Source organism: Oncorhynchus gorbuscha, linkage group LG11, assembly GCF_021184085.1.
Source record: "Oncorhynchus gorbuscha isolate QuinsamMale2020 ecotype Even-year linkage group LG11, OgorEven_v1.0, whole genome shotgun sequence".
Lineage (NCBI taxonomy): Eukaryota > Metazoa > Chordata > Actinopteri > Salmoniformes > Salmonidae > Oncorhynchus > Oncorhynchus gorbuscha.
In genome coordinates, this window is record NC_060183.1 from 30,039,297 (window position 1) to 30,064,412 (window position 25,116).

A 25,116-nucleotide genomic window follows, 5' to 3' on the forward strand; every position below is an offset into this window, starting at 1 on the left:
CAGGTACAATAATCAATTGACCATTTATGTGAAACATTCGCGTGACAAAGGGCAAAAACAAATTGCTTCCTCATATGGGCGGTAGGGTAGCCTAGTGGTTAGAGCGTGGGACTAGTTGCCGGAAGGTTGCAAGTTCAAATCCCCGAGCTGACAAGGTGTGTCTGTTGGTTTGTTTCGTTATTCTGTCTATTCAACATAACTCAAAGAAATCTGTGAATATATACAAATATTTCACAAGCTAAACCATAATCTGCGAATACCGTATGTAAAAATAAATCACACGTAAATCAATGATATGTAAATATATTCAACATAGCTCACAAATAAAATTACAATTTTAAACAACGTAAAATGATTTGTGAGCATATGTTCAGAAATCCTGACGTATTTGTATCCACAAATATGTGGTTTAAGATGAGTAGTCTATGTCCATTCGTTGGGATAATCTTTGTGTTACATTACTTTCTAAAGCTGGTTTTTAGGGGAAATGTAACGTGTGCGCTGGAGTCGGGAAGTAAGTTCAAGTAGTGAATCGTTTAATAAATAAATGAAACCAAGATACACGAACAACGCACAGACATGAAACAGAAACAATGACGACTGGGGAAGAAACCAATGGGAGTGACAAATAAAGGGCAGGTAATCAATGAGATGATGGAGTCTAGGTGAGTGTTATTATGTGCAAACGCGCGCCATAACGAGCAGCCTGGTGATCTAGAGGCCGGAGAGGGAGCACACGTCACAGTGCCCCCTCCGCGACGCACGGCTCCAGCCGCAGGACGCCCACCAAGATGACGATACCGGGGATCAGGAGCGGACTGGCCACCTCTGCTAAGGTGCGGAAACCTGTCGATCCGTCGGAGGCGCGGAAGCATGACGACCTAGAGCGCCGGAGAGAGAGCATACGTGACAGTACCCTCTCCCCAGCGCGTTCGTCTCCGGGCGCAGGACGCCGACCACAGGGACTGTAGTGTACCCACTAAATCACCCTGGCAGCCCGTCTTCTAACCCACTAAATCACCCTGGCAGCCCGTCTTCTAACCCACCAAATCACCCTGGCAGCCCGTCTTCTAACCCACTAAATCACCCTGGCAGCCCGTCTTCTAACCCACTAAATCACCCTGGCAGCCCGTCTTCTAACCCACTAAATCACCCTGGCAGCCCGTCTTCTAACCCACTAAATCACCCTGGCAGCCCGTCTTCTAACCCACTAAATCACCCTGGCAGCCCGTCTTCTAACCCACTAAATCACCCTGGCAGCCCGTCTTCTAACCCACTAAATCACCCTGGCAGCCCGTCTTCTAACCCACTTAATCACCCTGGCAGCCCGTCTTCTAACCCACTAAATCACCCTGGCAGCCCGTCTTCTAACCCACCCTGGCAGCCCGTCTTCTAACCCACCCTGGCAGCCCGTCTTCTAACCCACCCTGGCAGCCCGTCTTCTAACCCACCCTGGCAGCCCGTCTTCTAACCCACCCTGGCAGCCCTTCTTCTAAATCACCCTGGCAGCCCGTCTTCTAAATCACCCTGGCAGCCCGTCTTCTAACCCACCCTGGCAGCCCTTCTTCTAAATCACCCTGGCAGCCCGTCTTCTAAATCACCCTGGCAGCCAGTCTTCTAAATCACCCTGGCAGCCAGTCTTCTAAATCACCCTGGCAGCCAGTCTTCTAAATCACCCTGGCAGCCAGTCTTCTAAATCACCCTGGCAGCCAGTCTTCTAAATCACCCTGGCAGCCAGTCTTCTAAATCATCCTGGCAGCCAGTCTTCTAAATCACTTAATCACCCTGGCAGCATATCACCCCCATCCTCTGAACTCCACTGGCTCCCTGTCTCCCACCGCATTAATTACAAGATCCTCCTGACCTCAAAATCTCTCCCCCCACCTTGCTACCCCTTACCTCTCTGACCTTCTTCTCTCCTACCAGCCCCCATGCTCTCTCTGCTCAACCACAGTTGGCCACCTTGTCATCCCCAGGTCCAAGCTCCAGAGTTTCAGTGACAGGGTGTTCTCCAGGGTTGCTCCTAGGCTCTGGAACTCTGGAAGTCCATCATCTTTCAGTCCTGCCTAAAAACCCGCCTCTTCACCATGGCCTACCCTTACCTCCTCCTCCACCATTCCCACACACACCTCTTCTGTTTCACACACTCGTACACACACACATACGTGCAACACCTGCTCACCTGGTTACTCACATATCACACCCTTTCCTTGAGCCCTTCTTACCTCTATTTGCCCCGTTTATACCTGGTTCTAACATGCATTATACAGTGGGGAGAACAAGTATTTGATACACTGCCGATTTTGCAGGTTTTCCGAATAACAAAGCATGTAGAGGTCTGTACTTTTTATCATAGGTACACTTCAACTGTGAGAGACGGAATCTAAAACACAAATCTAGAAAATCACATTGTATGATTTTTACACCCTCATCCTCAATACAGGTTGAACCCCCGATATCCCGCACCACCCAGGAGACCAGCTACACCCTCATCCTCAACCAGGGTAAACCCCTGATATCCATCACCACCCAGGAGACCAGCTTCACTCACACCAAACCAAAGAAGACGGGGAGAAAGTCCTGTCTCCCTGTCACCCTCAAAAAAAACTCCAACTCGCTGAGCATGACACAGTCAACCCCATCCAACCCCATCCTACCCCGACCAAGGAAGAGGAAATATGACTACATGTAAAAAGGTAAATTAGTATCTAACTTATATTGACATCATTAACATTTATAAATAAACATCATTTCAATTATGTTTTTAATACATGTATAAAACCATTCCAGTGATTGATGGTCCCCTACTTTTCAGGAGGCAGGCATACTGTAGTGTAGACTCTTAGAAAGAAGGGTTCCAAAAGGGTTCTTCGGCTGTCCCCAAAGGAGAACCCTTTTTGGTCCCAGGTAGAACTCTGTTGGATTTTACATGGAACCAAAAGGGTTCTATCCAGAACCAAAAAGGGTTCTCCTATGGTGACAGCCAAATAACCATTTATAAGAGTGTAGTCTTAAGGCTAGGCATAGATGTAAAATGAATAATGCAATTGACTGTCCTGCTAACTTTATTCATGTTCTGGTGGGTGGTGATTAAATATATTAATGCATTTATTGTTTCAGAGTGTCCAGTGCATCCGGGGCAAACGATTTTCCCCATTCTCAAGATTCTTGCCAAAATAACTTCAAAGGAGGTAAATCTACAGAACATTGACATCCTAGTGCAACACCAATTGTAGTTAACCTGCAGTGCATAGACCTTGTAGTTAAAGTGGCAATATGTAACTTTCTGGGTGGCCCGACCAAATTCACATAGAAATGTTAGTTACAGATCATCATTCTACTTGAAAGCAAGTCTAAGAAGCGGTAGATCTGTCCTACAGTGTGTGTTATTTCTATGCTTCCCGTTATTGAGTCTTTTACTGTGGTTTCTCTACAACAGCTTCAAACAGCTGATATTAGCTCCCATGACATTGTGGAGCGATTTCTGCATAGTGCAGCTTTAAAATAAAACAGACATTTCTATTTGTTTCATAATAAAGGGTCAGGAGTAGAAAGTGAGGTGGAAGCCATGCTCTGGATGGTATGTTTACTTCAACTAATCTCATAGAGTGTATTGAGGATATACTGTACACTCAACACCATATGTATTGAGTATATACTGAACACTCTACACCATATGTATTGAGGATATACTGTACACTCAACATCATATATATTTGCACAGTGAAGTTAAAATGTACAATTTAACTCTAAACTCCAGCAATTTGGATTTGAAATCAAATGTTTCATATGAGGCGATAGTACAGGTCACCTTTTCACAATTAGAGAGGAAATCATTTTACGTATATAGTCCCCCCAATTTGAAGAAGCCATAAGTATTTGGAAAACATGTGGAAAACAGGCTTTTAGGCCAGAAAGTATATTCCTTTGCAGTTTTTTTCCACAAGATGCATGATTAGATTTGTGATGAGAATGTTGCATTTTGGGACAGCATTTTGGCCAACTGACGATGAACTTCGCAATTCATATCCAAGTTTATTATAGGCCCATAGGCTAGGCGCAGCTAGGCTATATATTATAATACATAGGCCTACGTGTAAATCAACAGATTATATATACAGTATACATAATGCTATTACATATATTACTTTACCTGCATTAAATATGTTGGATATAGGCCTACCCCTGAGTGATATTGGCATGCAACATGTTTAGCGCATAAAGGCAGACCGTCTATCTGCTCGGTCTCTAGGCTAGTTGTCCACGGAAAATATTTAATGAAGGTGAAAGGCAAATCATTTCACAACTGCTTTTTTTGAATAGGCAGTGAGTTAATTTTCATCATTGTTGCTTAACAGGAATATGATGTGCCGAGGACCATGGCAATAGAGGTGCGGTTATGCGGCCATGTACGTCATGGGTTGAAAGGCCACATATAGACTGTTGAATGTCTATTTTTGAACTTCTAGCGTCAATATCGATGTAACAATGTTTATATAAGTATTTCTATACATACACTTTTAAGCCATGAACCTTTATACACCCCTCAGAAACCTTTGGAAGAGTTCAACTCTCATCATAGAGTCCCCCCCCACCCCAAACAAATTATTTTTTTGTTAGCTTAGATTTATGGCTTGGCACAAATAATCCTATGCATGAATTAAACATAATTATGCAATCCCATACCACTGGTGGCCATCGAGTGCTCAGTAGCACCACCAACAGTTGACTATTCCCCAAACTTTTAGGATTTTAAAAAATCAACAATCGATAAACCTATCCGAACGTTATTTGACATGAAGGTTTAGTAAGGGGTCCTTATTAAATCAAAAGAATCGCACATGTCAAACTTAAATAGTTATGATGAAAAACACATTTCAGAAAGTGCACTTCTTCAGACATTGAATTGGCATGTGTTGATGCAGTACAGCGTTATGTATGTCCTAATGAATGTACAGATCATTCTACACATCAATTAGAATGATATTGGTCGAAGATATTGATTAAAAACAAACTGGTTAGGGTTAGTAAAAAAAACTACAAAATGGCGCCACATTTGTAGTTCACAACTCTTCCGGTTTCTGTAACACAAGAATTTATGTTACATCAATTATTTAATAGAATCCGACAATGTTTACGACATTCAAATTAATGTAACGTTGCGCAAGAATAATTTGAATAGTTTAAAAATGTAATCAGAAAATTTAGAAACATAGTCTATTACGTCACGGGCATTGCGACGCACATGAACTCTGAGGGACTGAGGTGCCAAAGATGGCGGCTTGAACAGACGCTTTTTGTAATCGAGCTCCGTACCAAACTTCAGAAAGATTGTGAAAAAAACAAGTTTACAGTCATTACCATTTTTATTTGTTCAAGATATAAGACCTTTCCTGTGACGAATAATAATTGGATAATTTATTTTGGCATGTCCAGGCAAAGTCGTGATAAAAAAAGAAAGAAGTTAGCCGTTCTATTGCTAATCAACGAGAGAAACGTGCTTATAGACAACTGCCACAACTACGCTTGGCCTATGGATAATATCATGCTTTCGAATGCTGCTGAAGATGACAAATTCCCCTCTTTACCTGTTACTCCGTGCAAACCTCCACCCTCCAAAAAACCCAACATGAACTCTGACATCGTGGCTATCCTCTCCTTACTCATCAACTCCAGGTGTGACGCCAATGAGAAAATGGTAGGCGCGAACACCATGGTTATCGAAGGCTTAAAAAAGACTGGAGTTTGCATGTGGTGAAATCAAGGATGTGAAAACGAGTGGCAAAAGCTGAAAAAAGGGTGGAAAAGAATAACAATGTCTACCATAGACGTCTCACTGATCTGGAACAATACACAATAAAATGGAACCTGAGACTCTACGGCTTGCCAGAGGTGGAGAATGAAGATGTGCGAGGAGCGGCTATCCGCATCTGCCAAGAAGTTTTGCCTGCAGAGAAGAACAAAGTTGGTGATACCATCAACGTTGTGCATCGCCTCGGCAAGAAACAACAGCAAAATGATTCAAGACCCAGGTGTATCATCATCCTATTCACTACCAGATTCTACAGGGATGCAAGCTGCTAGGATGAACGCCTTCCTTCAGAGCCATGGTATGCGTTTCGCCGAGCATCTCAGCCTGGAGGACATAGAAAGAAGGAACAAGTTGTGACCAATGGTCAAGACAGCATGAAATGACAGAAAAGCTGCTTACTTCGTCAGAGGACGAGGCTTCATCAACGGTTCAGAAATCCATATTCCTCCCTAAAATCTCACTAGAAGGAACAGGTTGATGGTTTCAGCCATGGCATTCTCATTTTCCTTATGTTGTTTACCTAACAAGCATCTGGTGACTATTTTTCAGGAATACTCAGGTATTTCAATTTATTAGTTTGTTCTTGTATGACCAGAAGACCTATTTTGTTTACAAACTTACAAAGAAGATTGAAAGCTGTATTTATTTTTTTATGTATACAGTAACTAAGATACTGTTTTTAAAGGGCATACAGGTCTGCTATAACTTTACATGGATATTGTTCTATTTAGTTATTAATACTTATTTCCAAAAAAGGTCTTAGGAATGTTTATCTAAAACATTTTTTATTCAATTATTTTATGATCAGTTTCATATTGTGACGACCCTCCCACCACTCTGTCTGCCGTATTCTGTCTTTGTTCTTGTTTCCTTATTAGGATGCCGGTGGGCGGAGTTGAGAGGGTCGTCAGCTACATGGGAAACACCTGGGCCAGGTGTCTCCCAGGATAAATAGACCTCTTCCACATTCATGGAGGAGACTCTCTCCATCCAGACACCCGTTGTAGATTGTGTTGTGGTTCTTGGTGGCCTTTTGTTTGTTTGCTTTGGCACCTTTCATCACCCTGCATTATCACATTCATGCATGCAAAACACTCACTTACACTACTGATTACTGATTACACACACCATTGTATATTATACTTAGCTGCTTTAGTTAATAAATACATATTTTGCTACTCCTTATCTCCACGTTGTCTCCCTTTGTTACGGGCTTTGAGCCGGTTCGTGACAAGTGGGTGCTCGTCCGGGATCTTTGAACTATTGGTTTGGGAGACCGTGGAGGTACGTGTTTGGTTTGAATATGGTGTTTGAGTGTGATCGGCCCAGTATTGGTTGCCTTTGTTGTTTGGTTTGTGTGCTATGTTGGAGAGTATAATTGTTAGTTTCCAGGCCCTGCCTAGCCTGAACTCTTGTTCTACTTTCTGTTGGGACATCAGTCTGAAGTGAGTAATCTGCTGTGTACCTCGGTGGGAGATTTGGGTAGGGTAGTGGAACTTGCTACCCGGAGCTATAGCCTTTTTCCCCTGATAGGTTTAGCGACGTGTTTCATTTTTTGGAATATGTTGGGCATGGTTAATGTTTGTTATTTTTGTGTGGTGTCTGTGGACTGAGCAGTTGTCTCGGGGGCACATCCGTGGCTTGGTGGAATTTGCCAGCATGCTGGGGAGATCTATTTCCTTGCCAGCGGGCTACAGTGCGTAAATTCCCACCGCAAATCTGCACGAAGACTAGGGTTGAGTTATTGTAGGTTTTGGGGAAGCTCCATATCTCATCTCTCTTCTGTGGTGCTCAGGATGATTGTCAATTCTCGGGTTGTGTTCTGGTGCGCTCAGCAGAAGGGAAAAGCGATAATTTTTTTTTGTGTGATTATGGCGTCTTATGTAGATAAGTTCATTCGCTCTCCATCAGAGGAATTGTTAGATTTAGATACAAAAGAACAGCTGTTGAAGGTCGCGGAACACTACAAGGTTGAGATTAGTGATAAACGTCTAAAGAATTCTATTAGGTTGATATTGAAAGCCAATCTGATGGAGAGTGGTATTCTTGAAGTTACCACCGGGCCAGCCTCTGCTGAGGATTTGTTGTCTCCCCATAACGTTACAATGGCCATTCCATCGGTTAGTCCTAGTAGCCTTCTTTTTGAACAGCAGAAAGAACTGCTTTTGTTACAGCTAGAGCATGATCGTGAGAAGCTAGAGCATGATCGTGAGAAGCTAGAGCATGATCGTGTGAAATATGAAAAGGAATTGGCATTTAAACAAGATATGGAGCGTGCTAAAATCAAGTTGCAACAAGAACGTATAGAGTTGGTTAGGGAAGGAAAGATCTCAGGGGAGAGTTTGTTTTGGGAAGGTGACCCAGATTTACCTAGGGGTAGTTCCGCTTTTGGTCATGCCCCAGAGACATTTGATATTGTTGGGAACTTGCGGTTATTGCCTCGGTTTAATGAAAGGGACCCCGAGACATTCTTTTCGTTGTTTGAGCGGGTTGCTGACGCTAGGAGTTGGCCTGATTCTGACCGCACTTTAATGTTGCAGTGTGTGCTGACTGGTAAAGCGCAGGAAGCATATTCAGCTCTTAGTGTACACGACAGTGCCAGTTATGATAAAGTTAAAACAGCTGTGTTACAGATTTATGAATTGGTCCCTGAGGCTTACCACCAACGATTTAGAACTTTAAAAAGGGACGATAACCAGACTCATGTTGAGTTTGCGCGACAGTTATCTTTACAGTTTAATCGCTGGTGTTCCGCCTCTGCAGTTGTGACTTTCCAAGGGCTGTGTGATCTGATTATGTTAGAGCAATTTAAGGACACAATTCCTGATCGTATTGCCACTTATATTAATGAACAGAAAGTAAATAATGTTGCTGAAGCTGCGGTTTTGGCGGACGAGTATGTGTTGACTCACAAAAGTGTCTTTGCAAAACCCCGTATTCGGAAAGAGTGGGGGCATTCGGATAGATTTGGGCTTCGCTCACCGAGATACTTTGGTTCTCGGGCAGAGTTCTATTCAACTAGGGTTGAACCTGACTCCCATGGTAAGGCTGACTTTGGGCAGGAGTGTCACTACTGTCAAGGTTCAGGTCATTGGAAAAACGAATGTCCACTTCTCAGGTCAAAGGGTGCTTACGCTAAATCTAAGCCTGCTGCGTTAGCTGCACCTGTTCCACATCAGTTCATTCTTGACTCATTTCCTCAGGCCCAGGAGAATGTGAAAGTCCATATTGATCCAGACTATTTACCTTTCATTACAGAAGGTTTTGTCTATGTTAGGAAGTAAAGACCTAGTGCCAGTGAAGATCCTGAGAGACACAGGTGCCTCTGAATCATTTGTGTTGGAGTCTGTGTTACCCTTTTCTGCTGAGACTGATTCGGGGAATAGTGTTCTAATTAGGGGAATAGGTTTGAACACTCTGTCAGTTCCATTGCATAAACTGATGTTGGATTGTGGGCTGGTGAAGGGTGAAGTTGTTGTGGGGGTGCGTCCTTCGTTGCCTATTGAGGGTATCGACGTTATCCTTGGGAATAACTTGGCAGGTGAGCGTGTATGGCCAGTCGTGTTTCCATCTCTAGTGGTTTCCACTAAGCCGTCATTTGTTGGGATTCCTGATGAGAGTGTACAGAGTTTCCCAGAGGTGTTCTCTGCGTGTGCAGTGACACGTTCTATGAGCCGTGGCGAACTAGTCACTGCGCCGACTAATGATAATAATACAAAGTATGTCACGGTCTTCCCTGTTATCCCGTTATCTGTAACCCGCTCAGATCTAATCAATGCTCAACGGGATGACCCCACGTTGGAAGAGTTGCGTGATCAAATTGTGCCTATAGAACAGTTGGGAGATGTCGCCCATGGCTATTTTCTCCAAGAGGATGTCCTGATGAGAAAGTGGGTGTCTCATGATAGTGTTTTTCTGGGGGAGGCAATTAGTCAAGTTGTTGTACCAGTTAAGCTTCGTGAGTTGGTGTTGGAAACTTCTCACAGCGACGTTGCTGGACATATGGGGGTGAGGAAAACCTACAATCGCATATTAAGACATTTCTTTTGGCCTAGATTAAAGAGGGATGTTTCTGATTTTATCAAAACTTGTCACACCTGTCAATTAACTGGTAAGCCTAATCAAGCTATTAAACCAGTACCATTGTTTCCTATTCCTGTACTCAGCCAACCTTTTGAGTATCTGATTATTGACTGTGTGGGTCCTCTGCCTCGTTCTAAAAAGGGTAGCAGTTACCTGTTCACTGTGATGTGTCAGACCACTAGGTTTCCTGCTGCCTATCCTCTCCGATCTATCACGACTAAATCAGTGTTAAAAGCTTTGACTCAGTTTCTCTCATTGTTTGGAATCCCTAAGGTCATTCAGAGTGATCAAGGATCTAATTTTACCTCTAATCTGTTTGGTCAGGTTCTTCAACAGCTCCATATTAAACACAATGTGTCTAGCGCCTATCACGCGCAAAGTCAAGGAGCACTGGAACGTTTCCATCAAACACTTAAGTCTTTGTTGAGAGCTTATTGTACTGAGATGGATAAGGATTGGGAGGAGGGGTTGCCTTGGTTACTGTTAGCCGCTAGGGAAGTTTCACAGGAGAGCACAGGTTTCAGTCCAAATGACCTTGTGTTTGGACATAGGGTGCGTGGACTTTTATCTGTTCTCCAGGATGACTGGAAGTCTCCCGAGCCTCCTCAGTCCCTGTGTTCGTATGTGTGTGATTTCCGGCGACGGCTGTATGCCGCTGGTGAAATGGCTAAAGAGAAGTTATCATCTTCACAGGAGAGGATGAAGGGCATATTTGATCGCCGAACTGAGCCTCGTCACTTTAGTCCAGGTGACCAGGTTCTTGCTCTGCTGCCAATTGTTGGTTCTCCTTTTCAAGCCAAATTTCAAGGTCCATATACAGTGGTGCGCCAGTACACTGAGCAAAATTATCTAGTTGCCACTCCAGAACGGAGGAAAGCACACCAGCTGTGCCATGTAAATCTGTTAAAACCCTATTATGCACGTTCCTCTGAGACTGAACAGTGGGATTCTACAGAGGACGGTAAACCTGTTCTTTTGGCTGATACCGTTGTTTCCTTGGGTTCTTGTCGTGCTAGACCTGTGCATGAGGAGGAAGATGTTCCTGGTCCTGACGATTGTATATTGCAGGGTAGATTGAAAAATTCAGAAACACTGGATATTTTAGACAGTCTTCTCACTCACCTACCTGTTGATGAGCGGAAAGAGATGGTTGGTCTGATTCAGAGATTTCCAGGTTTATTTTCTGATACACCTACACGTACAAACTTAATAGAACATGATATTGACATTGGAGGTGCTGACCCCATTCATCAGCGGTTCTATAGAGTTTCTTCAGAGAAACTACGTTGTCTGGATGCTGAGGTCAAGTACATGCTGGAGAGTAAGATAGCAGAGCCTTCTTTCTCCAGTTGGGCTTCTCCCTGTATCTTGGTCAGTAAACCGGATGGAACAAACCGTTTTTGTACGGACTACCGTAAGGTAAACAGTGTCACAAAGCCAGATTCATTTCCTCTTCCTCGGATGGAGGACTGTGTTGATCAAGTCGGTGCAGCTGTTTGTGAGCAAATTTGACCTGTTAAAAGGCTATTGGCAGGTGCCACTGACGAGTAGGGCACGTGAAATCTCTGCCTTTATTACACCCTTTGGTCTGTACTCGTATTCAGTTATGAGTTTCGGTCTGCGCAATGCACCTGCCACTTTTCAGCGACTTATGAACAGGGTTGTCGCCGGTCTGACCGGGTGCGCTGTTTATTTGGACGATGTAGTGATCTATGCAGATACTTGGGAAGAACATCTGTCCCGTATTCAAGCCTTGTTCGAACGTCTGGCTGCGGGTCGCCTCACAATCAATCTGGCAAAATGTGAGTTTGCTCAGGCGACCGTTACATACCTTGGAAAAGTGGTTGGGCAGGGTGAAGTGCGTCCTGTTCGGGCTAAAGTGGTGGCTATTGATGCTTTTCCACCACCAACTACTAAAAAGGAACTGATGCGTTTCTTGGGCATGATTGGTTATTACCGTAGTTTTTGTAATAACTTCTCTACTGTGGTCGCTCCCTTGACAGATATGCTGAAAGCTAAGGCTGTTTACGTTTGGTCTACTCGTTGTCAACACGCTTTTGAAGATTCAAAGAGGTTGCTTACCTCAACTCCAGTGCTGGCTGCTCCTCGCATGGATTTGTCATTTACCTTGCAGGTGGATGCTAGTCATGTGGGGGCAGGTGCAGTTTTGCTGCAAGCAGATGTGTCTGGGATTGAGAGGCCTGTTAGTTTCTTTTCTAAAAAGTTTAACGATTATCAGTTGAACTATTCGGTTATTGAAAAGGAAGCGCTAGCACTCATTTGGGCGCTACAACACTTCGAAGTGTATGTCGGGTCGGGGGTAGTACCTATTGTGGTCTACACCGACCATAACCCCCTCACTTTTTTGAGGTCCATGATGTGTCCAAACCAGAGGATAATGCGATGGTGTTTATTTTTACAATCATTCCATCTCGATGTGAGGCACATCCGGGGACTGAAAACGTGATTGCTGATGCGCTCTCTCGTGCGCCCTGTTCCTAATGTTTACGTGACTGACCATTGTTTCGTATTGTCATGTTCTCTCTGTCCTGTCTGCTCCCTCCTGGTCTTGTTTTCTTTCCTCTTAAATGTTGCTTCCTGTGCGAAGGTTGCTGAGGTCTGGGGAGGAGGTTGGCTGGGGCAAATTGTAAGTGTGAACACGTAAACCCTCATCAATTTGGGGCACAGAGGCCTGTGTCAATTTGGGACGCAGAGGCCTGTGTCAATTTGGGACGCAGAGGCCTGTGCCTGTGTCAATTTGGGACGCAGAGGCCTGTGTCAATTTGGGGACGTGTGTCAATTTGGGACGCAGAGGCCTGTGTCAATTTGGGACGCAGAGGCCTGTGTCAATTTGGGACGCAGAGGCCTGTGTCAATTTGGGACGCAGAGGCCTGTGTCAATTTGGGACGCAGAGGCCTGTGTCAATTTGGGACGCAGAGGCCTGTGTCAATTTGGGACGCAGAGGCCTGTGTCAATTTGGGACGCAGAGGCCTGTGTCAATTTGGGACGCAGAGGCCTGTGTCAATTTTTGGGACGCGGGAGGCTTTGGGACGTATGTTGTTCCGGGGTCCTTGTTGGTCCCCGGTTTTATGGGGGAATGTGACGACCCTCCCACTCTGTCTGCCGTATTCTGTCTTTGTTCTTGTTTCCTTATTAGGATGCCGGTGGGCGGAGTTGAGAGGGTCGTCAGCTACATGGGAAACACCTGGGCCAGGTGTCTCCCAGGATAAATAGACCTCTTCCACATTCATGGAGGAGACTCTCTCCATGCAGACACCCGTTGTAGATTGTGTTGTGGTTCTTGGTGGCCTTTTGTTTGTTTGCTTTGGCACCTTTCATCACCCTGCATTATCACATTCATGCATGCAAAACACTCACTTACACTACTGATTACTGATTACACACACCATTGTATATTATACTTAGTTGCTTTAGTTAATAAATACATATTTTGCTACTCCTTATCTCCACGTTGTCTCCCTTTGTTACGGGCTTTGAGCCGGTTCGTGACAATATGCACTTAAAATGGGTACCCTTTTATTTAAATTATTTGTTATTTTATTTCTCAGAATAGTTCCTGATTACACTAAAGAGGGTTTTTAGTCTCTCTTACTACAATAACCCTTGGTTTGGTCTTGAACATAATTTTCAGTTGAGTTGAATTTCAAAGCCGGATAATATCTAGCTCAAAGGTTATGGAATAAGCTATTTTCACTTTAAGTTGGCTTAAATGGTGCAGATCTTGGTTCCTTATTTATGTTCACTGCTCCTACATCTTTGACTCATCCTACTACAGTTTGGATGCAATCATTGATGAAACAGTCTGGCTTCATGAGGGAACAGACATATTTCTAACAATGTCAGACTAGTATTAGACATACTTGACTACTCAGACCTAATAACTGAGGATAGCTTCATATTATTTTTAAGATATTTTTATAAATCATTTGACACAGTAGACTAGAGCATCAGTTTCTCTTCCACTCCCTTGAGACTCGGCTTTAGGGATTTTTTTCTGTAAGGATATTAAGACACTATGCAAATGGTAACAGCTCTATCAAATTGAAAAATGGCACCTCACCTAGATTTGAGTTAAAGAGAGGAATTAGGACAACCTTGCCTATCTCTCCGTACCCGTTTTATTAATCACCCAACTTCTTGCAAATTCTTTAAATAATAGTCCTGTACAAGGTATTTCCATAGCTGGTAAAGTAATTATAAGCCAGCTGGCAGATTCTACACTTTTTCTGAAAGACGCTAACCAAATTCCCATATCGATCAATGTGATACAATCCTTTTCCAAAGCGTCTGGTCTATATCTTAACATTAATAAATGTGAACTCATGGCTGTCAAAGATTGTGTGACACCTTCATATTATGGTATTCCAGTAAAAGAAGAACTTACATATTTAGGCATAGCCATGACAAAAGATCAAGTCTAGAGGCTTACAAAATTAACCCTCTTATTAAAAAACCCCAGAAGAAGCTAAATCAATGGCTACAGAGGGACTTATCTTTAAAAGGTAGAGTCCTAATAACCAAGGCCGAAGGTATCTCTAGACTAACATATGGCGCTCTATATCTTGACAGTAAAATAAGCAAGGAGATAGACCAGATGCTTTTCAACTTTCTTATGAGAAACCGTACCCATTACATTAGGAACACTGTTGGAATGAACACTTATGAGAATGGTGGAATTAATTTTCTGGATATGACTAATTTAAACATCAATTGGATGAAACAATTTCTAAGACCCACTTCTATCTGGAATTGTATTCCTCATCATGTCTTCTCTACTTTTGGTGGCCTTAACTTCATGTTGTTTTGCAATTATAATATTGACAAAGTTCCAGTGAAACTTTCTGCTTTTCATCGGCAGGTTTTCTTGTCATGGTCCTTAATTTAAACACAATTTTTCTCCACACAGATATTATATATGGATCACTTCAATCATTCTGTGTCCATACTTTTGATGATTCATTGCGAGTGCCTGTAGATTCTAGCCAACATTTTTCAACTAACCGGTTTCATCTGCAGCTGATGGGAGTCAGCTATTGTACTCAAGTACAAGTAAAGCTCCTTGAGAGTAAATAAGTAACTGGTCAAAGTACTAGTTAAGCATTTGTACATCTCATACATAAGGAATCGTTGACTTAAAAGCCCATGACTAATGTAGCTCCATCAGGATGCAAACGATTACTTGAAGACAAGGATAACCTTTTTTAATTTTTTTAAAACTAATACAATACTAATATAAACTAACAAGCACAGTACATTACAGTTTAACAATGTTTAAATCTGAAATCACCAGGTGAAACAATAAATCGTTCTCCCCACCAGTGGTTCTGTAAAAAGCAGAGGGATGGGGATGGAGAAATGTAACCATAATTTAAACTATGTTTTGCGGCTATAGTCCAGTGGTGTCAATCTCAATTCCATGGAGAGTCTAGTGTCTGCTGGTTTTTGTTTTTTCCTTTCAATTAAGACCTACCCAACCAGGTGAGGGGAGTTCCTTACTAATTAGTGACCTTAATTCATCAATTATGGGAGGAGCGCAGACACTCGGCTCACCTGTGGAATGAGTTTTGACACACGCTCGTATGTTTACATTTACTTTGTTTACAAACATTCGAGTAGAAAAAAATATCTATTTTGGGATCTGATGGGGTACGGCAGGTGAACTATATTCATGAGGCATTTATCAATTATATTCTTAAAGAATCCAAAAGTGGATGATAATTTTTCCCCATAAAATGTTCAAACTATTTTTCCTTAGGAAGGCAGAACACCTTCAGTCTGTGATAGATTCCTCATCATCAGAGCTGTAGTGGATGCTGTCATAGATGTCATCTAGGTCCTCTTCCAGGAGGTCATCTATGAAGTTATTTTCTAGGTGGGAGGTGTCTTGGCCCATAGCTTTGCTGTATATCAGTTTGACAGAGTCCTGGTGTCTTCTGAGGCTGCTGACTCTCCTCTGAAGCATGGAGAAGAGACCTCTGCTCCCAGCTTCCGACTGATTCAATTGCCAGCCTAACACCAACAATCGTAATGTGTAGGGTAAATACAATGACGTATTCCTTAAGTACAATAGCAATTTACAAGGTGCCAACAACAAATGTACATATTAATGAACGTTCCCCTACTTTGCCTGCTTAGGTCAAGTGCCACATGTGAAGCAAGGTCCTTCACATTCTCAGATTGCCTCTTTAGGCTTTCCCAGTGCTGCTAGACTTCCTTTAGGTCAATTAACTCTTCCTCCTTCAGCCGTCTCAGGAGCATCACCCGGTCATAGGCTACTTTCTTTGTGTAGGTCAGCTGTAAATTCATAAGAATGCAATGTGGTTTTGTAACTTTAGCAGTGCTGTCTGTGTTTACGCAACTGAACAAACACGGATAACAAAACATCTCTCATCAAAACGAAAGGAGAATGGAATTATTTGCTACATTGCATTGCTTTGAAATTAACGAGAAATGAAGTGCGTTCTATTCAATATTCAGGGAATGTAACAAACCTGTCTGACGGTAGAGGTTCTGTTTCCTTTGTTTGATGCTAAGAAACAGGACTTCAATTGTTCTCTGTAGTACCTGGGGACCGTCCCATGTTCTCATTTGTTTCCTCTGAAATACAGTACATCTATAAATTAACAACGTATCTCCAATGCTGAGAAGTTGCACTCACTTCCTGGAGGAATATAGGGCCTGTGAAGGTTTCTGTAACAAATGACTTGTTATGTGGGCGGTGAATGAGCCCCAACCTGGATAACCAGGGAATGTTTAGTCTGCCTCCTACCCGTCCCGCTTGATTGCACATGTCGGTGGAATACACCCTCTTGAGGGTTAGCTCTCAGAGTCATTGGAGTACACAAGCCTCTCCACTACGTCAAGGTGACAGTCCAGGAGAGTTACATTTAGGATTATTTATATTTTGTATTCATTTACCTGTATTATCCCATTGCTGAACTTCTGTTGTACAGAGTCTCATCGCCTAACACCCAAATCACTCTTAAACTTTGAGAGGCTGGGTCTCCTATATTTTTGCTGTTGTCTGAGAATTATGACAAACTAAACAGAATAACTAATTGTTTTTAAATCAATTAAATCCATAGATTTACATTACATTAGATATAATAGCTCTAAAATAAATGCATTGATCCACACAATACACCTTCAAGTATCTTCTGGACAATACTCAGGTTTTTTCTTCCTTCTGTTCCACCCCATAGCCTGGATGGTTAGCATGTCTGTTCTTGCTAGAAATGCCAAATAGAACTCCTTACTCCAGATAAGTATTAACATAGCTGAATAGAACCTTAAACAAAATGTTTACCTCCTTTGGACATTTGCTTGGAACAGATTGCAGCCCTCAACAAGAAGCTGTTCCACTTCCTCCCCCAGAGTTGTGCCAGCTCCTTCCTGATTCCGTCCTCCCCACTTAATCTTAATTTACATTTTTTTTTAATATAGACTTGATATTGCAATTATGTGAATAACAAACATTTAAATAGGAAGCCTTGTAAAGGACTGAAGCTGGAAATTCTCTTTGAACAGTTTAATAAAGAAACTTACCTCGCATTTCAAACGATGTGCCTTTGCATGCATGACAGAAAGAAGTGGCTTCATGTTTAGAAGAGTGGCGAGCTCTGGACAATGAAGGGCAACTTTGGTCAGGTATGGCCAAAATTTGCAGATCACATGAATTGTATGTTCCTGCTGCCAGACAGTTCCTTCTGCAAGAACCGTGGGGACGCAAATATCTCTCCACGCATCATGTTGAGGCCCCTTAGAAGTATTCCATGGCGAGAGACGGCTACTTCGAGTCCCTCTTCATCAAGTTTGTCGTTTGTATTCCTTGATGACTCTTTAGCTGCTGTCCACTGGGATTCTCCACATACTCCTTTTCCATAACCTTAGACAATGAAGTAGAAGAGTATAGGAAGAAATTATGTTTGGGGGGGTTAACGGGACAGTGGTTAGGTTTTTAAAAATCTAGCTGAGGGCATTGAGCTACCCCCTGTGTTCGCTACAATGGAGATCAGAAGTTGGAGATTGACTGTCAACGCCATCAAAGAATCCTTTGTCATCAATCGGATTGAAAGGATACGTGAAACACGTTAAATATATGACATGAAATAATCAAACTCAACTGATTGTGGGACACTTGACAATGTTGATAATTCATTTCATTACAAACTGCATTTGAAAACGTTCACACTGGACAAGGAAAAGACAAACCTTGTTTGGATTGTTTAAATTATATAGACGACGGTGTTATTTGATCAATTATGAATACTTTTACATACCGTTTTTTGAATCGATACAGCTTCTTGTTCCCGTCCACTGACACTGCAAGCATGCTGGGTGAATAGGCTGGGCAGTCAAAGTCCTGTATATCACAGACCTAATCAATTTCAGAGCGGCAGTACGTCCACTCGAAGCTTTTTTGAAAAGTGTCCCCACAGATCATTCCGTTCTGGTAAGGGAAAAATACATATAGAAAATAACTTACAACAATAGTATAAACAAAACATACTATCATTCACTATGGCTGACTGGATTTGAGTTAAAGCAGGGCCAGTACATAGTGTTGACAGCAAAGCAGGTGAAAGCCAATGCAAAGTAGGATGAGTACTTATGTTGTAAAGAGCAGGAAATATTGGATGCAAGAGGGGCACAGATAAGGTGCATGGCAGCACAGTGGTGCAGGAGGCTAACACATACTGTAGCAAGAGACCTGAAGTTTTAACATAGTTATAGTACTGGAAATAAAGTTATGTTACACAAAGTGTTGTAACAAAATGTAACATAGTTAACCTGAAGTCATACATTGGTAAAGCTGAGTATAATTGATTGTTACCCTGCCAAAGAAGTCAGTTCGCTGCTCCAAAATCCGCATAAATGCCAGACGGGACATTCCTGGGGCTGACACTTCCAGCTCCTCAAAAGAGCTGAACACATCTACCTGGTATATGGTGTCACAGTTGACAGTGGCAGGCCAGTACCCATTCTTTATCAGATCTGCCAAGTTTGCTGTCCAGGTGCTAAGACAAGTTGTGCAGGTAAGCACAGGCACTATGACATTGTAGCGACCTTGAGGAAAGAAATGTAATCTGAATTAATGTTGTTTTACATCACTGTTTGGTTCTTGTAGATATCGCACATACCATTTATTCCTACGAGTATTATATGTTTCCCAGGGCCAACATGGATGGTGCTTGTCAGGCAACCACATATCACCTCTGGTACATCCAATGGTAAGAAACAATATAGGGACAATATTTATATACAACAATAAACAAGAATACATTTGAACTTTGATATAATACATTCAGCTGCAAAAAAAATGAAAGCACACCCTGTTCATGAAGTGTATATTTGCCATCACTGTGGAGAGATATGGCTGTAGTTGGAGGAAGGGGCGTGTAGAACCCCTCGATCATGGACTCTCTGTTGTGCAGGGGGAACTTTGCATGTGTAGAGACATCACAGCCTTCGCAATAAAGCTGTTTCGGCAGAGTCTCTACATCGCAGAATGGCCCTTTTCACATTGCATGACTGACAGATCTTCTGAGAAACATGCTCTGCAGCCAGCAGAGAATCTACAATCTCAGGCCTGGACTCCCTCCTGTGAGTTCCTTCCTCACACTCCAACTGTGTGATGCACCAGGCACAGCAGGATTTGAACACTCAGGGTCTTCTAAGTCAGCTAGGAGGATGTTCATTTCTCTATAAAGTATTGCTTTTTTGAAAACACACAAATGGGAAAAGGATTAAAGTAAGAATATGATATAATGAATCTATTAAAACACATATTGGGCTGTCAGTAGGTGACAGCAAATATATCTATGCACAATCTATGGTGTGACAAGCCAAAAGCCTCAGCTTTGATTCTACAGTAAATTCAATTACAGGGCAGACCAAAATGTTGAGTAAAGTCTAAATTGGAATATCACACAATAGAACTTGATCCCATCTTCGAAAATAAATTCTGAATGTTCTTAAAACAGCAACAACACACTGAGTACAAAACATTCTCTTTCCCTGACAGACTGACCAGGTGAAAGCTATGATCTCTTATTGATGTCACCTGTTAAATCCACCTCAGTGTAGATAAAGGGAAGGAGACAGATTAAAGGAGGATGTTTAAGCCTTGAGACAATTGAGACATGGATGTGTGCCATTCAGAGGGTGACTGGGCAAGACAAAATACTTAAGTGCCTTTGAAAGGGGTATGGTAGTAGGTGCCAGGTCCAACGGTTTGTGTCAAGAACTGCAACGCTGCTGGGTTTTTCACGATCCGCATTTAATCGTGTGTATCAAGAATGGTCCACCAGCCAAAGGACATCCAGCCAAATTGACAACTGTGGGAAGCATTGGAGTCAACATGGGCCAGCATCCCTTTGGAATACTTTCGACACCTTGTGGAGTCCACACCCTGATGAATTGAGGCTGTTCTGAGCGCAAAAGGGAGTGCAACTCAATATTAGGAATATTTTGTACACTCAGTGTATTTTACATTTACATTACATTTAAGTCATTTAGCAGACGCTCTTATCCAGAGCAACTTACAAATTGGTGCATTCACCTTATGACATCCAGTGGAACAGCCACTTTACAATAGTGCATCTAAATCTTTTAAGGGGGGGATGAGAAGGATTACTTTATCCTATCCTAGGTATTCCTTAAAGAGGTGGGGTTTCAGGTTTTTGACTACAGAGTAAACTCCTCAAAGACAAATGCTTCCAGCTTCCACAATTACAGACAGTGGTTACAAAAAGGAACGACACTGTGTAAACATTACAATAGTGGATTTGAATTCATTCAACTAAGACTAATTCCATAATGTGGAATGGCAGATTGCTTCATATTAAAGGAAATGTGGAGGAAAAATCTCTGCCAGGATATTGTTGTTGCACTCCCCTACAGAAGTATTTGGACAGTGATGCTAAAATGTTGAATTTGTCTCTATACTCCAGCATTTTCAATTGCTTTGTCGAGAAGCTACCTGCAAGTAAGAATTTCGTTGGATCGTGTTACCATCCGTATCCTGTACATACGACTAATAAAACTTGCAACTAGACATATAAAGTGCTTTCATTTCAAACCGGTAAATCAGAAAAGTCTGAAAATATCCCTGAAGTAAAAGGTGACATTCTGTACTGTAACCTCATATCAAACATATGATCTCAAATCCCAAATTCTGGAGACTTGAGGCACATTTAAAAATGTTGCATCACTGTCGAAAATAAAGATGTCGTGCAGTATAATTCAGTAACACCAAGATGGACCCCAATTTTGAAAGTAAAACAATATTAACATGCCTACTTCTTCATCAATGTTTAAAACTGGAGTGGATTCTAACCCACTAGTCTCTAAAATAAGATATGCAAAAAAGGAAAGGATTAGATTTAAACGGGCATTCAGAAGTTGATAAAGCCATTTTTTGATTTATATTAATGATATATGGTTAAAACTATTATTATTTTAATAACATTGATGGTAAGTTATTGCAATAATAGCTCTGTCAATAAATTGAAAGTGGTTACATTTCACCAACCCCATCACTCAAAAACAGGGGAGGGGAGTGTGCTTTGTTATTGTTTCAACTACCAATTACAGATTTAATAAAAATACAATAAATGAATTACAAGGCCACTGAATAACAAGGAATTGTGTAGATTAATATATACAATCACTCATCAATACCTGATTCTTCCTCCTCAGTGACTGGTCCAGAAGGTTGCACTAGTCTGGCTCTTGATGTACTGGCCCTTGGAGCTGAAAAAAAAAAGATAATAAAAAGCTTTTTAATTAGAAAAGATTTGCTGGAGTTCTGACTCTCCTTTCGTTAAATATGTATTTTCATCAGAGACAGACAACAGTTAGAGACAGGGAAAGATGGGATCAGACTTGCATATAATATATTATGTGCTGTGGGTAGATGGTACTAGACAGGTCCTATGGCACAGCAACAAACCTTTGATATGCTATGATACAGTATGTTTGAAAGGAAAAAGTCACATCAGGGACCAATAAAATTAAACACCTAGATGGGATGAAACTTACCAACAGAAGTGGATGTAGTTGCCTTCCTGGTTTGAGGAACAATCTGTCCTCTCTCATCCCTTTGTCTCCATCTGAACCTAATCCCTGGAGGCTTGTTTGTCTTTTTCTTCTTATTTTCCTAAAAAAAAAGTGCATTTCAATTATCATGGCTGGCCCACTAATAAAAGTCTCCCACAAGCATGGCTTGCTTGTGCACATATGGAACACAAGCAATAATTGTATTTTCACATAAGGTGAAGTGATTTGTCAGGAAAGGCACCTGCAGTAGACCCACGTTCTGGCTCACTCACACAGCTTAAATGTGTAGAAGTTCACACGGATGCTAACAAGTGCACCCTTGTGCCTCATGCTCAATGGGCACTACTCTGGACGGCTCTGACTTAGAATACGTGGACAACTACAAATACCTGGGTGTCTGGTTAGACTGTAAACTCTCCTTCCAGACTCATATTAAGCATCTCCAATCCAAAATTAAATATAGAATCGGCTTCCTATATCGCAACAATGCATCCTTCACTCATGCTGCCAAACATACCCTCGTAAAACTGACCATCCTACCGATCCTCGACTTCGGTGATGTCATCTATAAAATAGCCTCCAACACTCTACTCAACAAACTGGATGCAGTCTATCACAGTGCCATCCGTTTTATCACCAAAGCCCCACACACTACCCACCATTGCGACCTGTACGCTCTCGTTGGTTGGCCTTCGCTTCATACTCGTCGCCAAACCCACTGGCTACAGGTTATCTACAAGTCTCTGCTAGGTAAAGCCCCGCCTTATCTCAGCTCACTGGTCACCATAGCAGCACCCACTCGTAGCACGCACTCCAGCAGGTATATCTCACTGGTCACCCCCAAAGCCAATTCCTCCTATGGTCGTCTTTCCTTCCAGTTCTCTGCTGCCCATGACTGGAACGAATTGCAAAAATCTCTGAAGCTGGATACTCACATCTCCCTCACGAGCTTTAAGCAACAGCTGTCAGAGCAGTTTACAGATCACTGCACCTGTACTTAGCCTATCTGTAAAGAGCCCCTCTACCTACCTCATCCCCATACTGGTATTTATTTATTTATTTAGCTCCTTTGCACCCCAGTATCTCTACCTGCACATTCATCTTCTGCCGATCTACCATTCCAGTGTTTAATTGCTATATTGTAATTACTTCGCCACCATGGCCTATTTATTTCCTTAGCTTACCTCTTTTGCACTCACTGTATATAGACTTTTTGTTTTATTTTGTTCTACTGTATTATTGACTGTATGTTTTGTTTATTCCATGTGTAACTCTGTGTTGTTCTATGTGTCGAATTGCTACGCTTTTATCTTGACCAGGTCGCAGTTGCAAATGAGAACTTGTTCTCAACTAGCCTACCTGGTTAAATAAAAGGTGAAATAAATAAATAAAAAATATCATTGGTGCCCGTGTTCAGGTCATATCACGGAGTCTACGTTTAAATTCACATTTGTGCCAGGTGGGGTCTACTTTGACAAACAAAAGGCAATGATAAATCATAAAGCTGGGGTTGTGTTGGGAATATTTATGCACGTATGGGAGCTGTAGGGGTTACATTACCGGTAATGTACGACTTGTTACATTACCCGTTCTGGGTTGAGCTCCTCAGCCAGTCTTTTTGCCTCGTTAATGGCCTCATCCAGTTGGGCTTGTGGGTCCTTTTCTTGGTTGAGCTCCTCGGCAAGGCGTTCTGCCTTTTTAATAGCCTCAACCAGTTGGTCTTGGGGGTCTTCAGAGGCCATACCATCTCAAAAGAAACATAAAGAGAAAACTTCCAATCCTAACACATTCCTTCACATTCTCCCCAGTCTATGAGAAAAGCTGCATGTCTTTGATAGCGTGTGTTTTACTATGTCCTGTACGTCACTAAAGGTCTTCATCCTCCTCCACACACAGACTGACTGATCTACAAATCACTTTGCATAACAAATGCATATCTATTATCACACAGATCAGTCAGTCTTTACCAACAATGCACTATTAGTCTGTCACTTCCTTGTTCATGTTGTTCTATGGCATGTGTGCAACTCCAGTACTTAAAGGCTAGTGTCTACAAGTTTTGATCAATTTAGATCATTGACTAGTTAGGCCCAACTCTCACCTGATTGTCTGTCTTAACAGGATTTCATCAACTCCTTTACGTCCCTCCTAGGGTCCCTCTCACCTTCTTCCAAGGAGAAGTCGCAAGATGAATACAGATTAAGTGACTATGTGTATTTCTTTGAAGATGCAAAGAGGAAAAAGGGGAATATATAGCCTAATGTATAGGTGGCTAAAATAATAAGTGAGAATGATATCCAAATATACGCAAGTAATGCAACAAAAATATCAAAACATTCTATGTTGTGTATCCAACTTTCTTTATTCACCTTAGTTACGTAACCTTCCTTACTGGTTTAACAGGTTTTTTTTTTAAACCAAAGACTTTAACAAACACAAAACAAATGTGTATGTATGCTGTATTTCTGACAAGGGACGAACTGGCGACCTACCTTTTATCTGTCCAGAGTCGATATGTGGGCGAAAAATCTATAAACAACAAATGTCACATGGCCGAATGTCATGTAACCATTCTTGTTCTTGTAACATTCCGGTAGGCTAGAAACTTTCCGGTGTTTTTCCGCAAGCCACAGGTCGACGCAGTGGTGCAGCCAAGTTGAAATACGAAAGCTTTCTAGTTATTTCGCACTGACGGTCATTTGAACACAAGAACGTTTCTTGTGAAAAGGTGCTTACACTCAGAGCCATGTGTTTACACTCAACCACCCTAGCCTTAGTACGGGTTAACGTTTTGGTAATTTTGGTTGGCCAACTAAATTTAAGACTACAATAATGACAACATACGTTTCCCCAAATGTTATAAGAAAAACAATGTTTTGGTATTTATGGACAATGGCAAGGCTGCTATTGTGTTTCAGTTACATTCTGGTCAATAAAAATGTTTTACACGTTTATTTTTTGTAAGAAATACATGGATTCGCCATCATGCATTGCTTACATTCATTCTATACTGAAAGTCTGTTCATAAAAATCGATAACAGTACATATACGGATACAAACACATTGTTTTAATAGGAATTTAAAAAATACAAAATATCTACATATTCATAACGTTAAATAAATCATGAAATACAGGCTAT

The 25,116-nt window shown here is 41.9% G+C and overlaps 1 long non-coding RNA gene across 5 annotated transcripts; it reads right to left on the bottom strand.

Moving 5' to 3' along the window:
• Positions 1-15,095: 15,095 nt before the first annotated feature.
• LOC124048476 lies at positions 15,096-24,761 on the bottom strand. 5 transcript variants are annotated; one of them, XR_006841222.1, is made up of 13 exons: positions 24,469-24,761; positions 24,078-24,143; positions 23,563-23,723; positions 21,959-22,076; positions 21,599-21,670; positions 19,248-19,631; positions 18,750-18,982; positions 18,196-18,365; positions 17,462-17,801; positions 17,223-17,332; positions 16,408-16,513; positions 16,039-16,210; positions 15,096-15,925 (listed from the first exon to the last, which is right to left on the bottom strand). It is a non-coding gene; the product is annotated as an uncharacterized LOC124048476 (long non-coding RNA). The 5 variants fall into 5 exon arrangements; XR_006841220.1 differs by having other exon boundaries at positions 16,408-17,332; XR_006841221.1 differs by having other exon boundaries at positions 17,223-17,801; positions 24,469-24,760.
• Between the last annotated feature and the right edge of the window lie 355 nt (positions 24,762-25,116).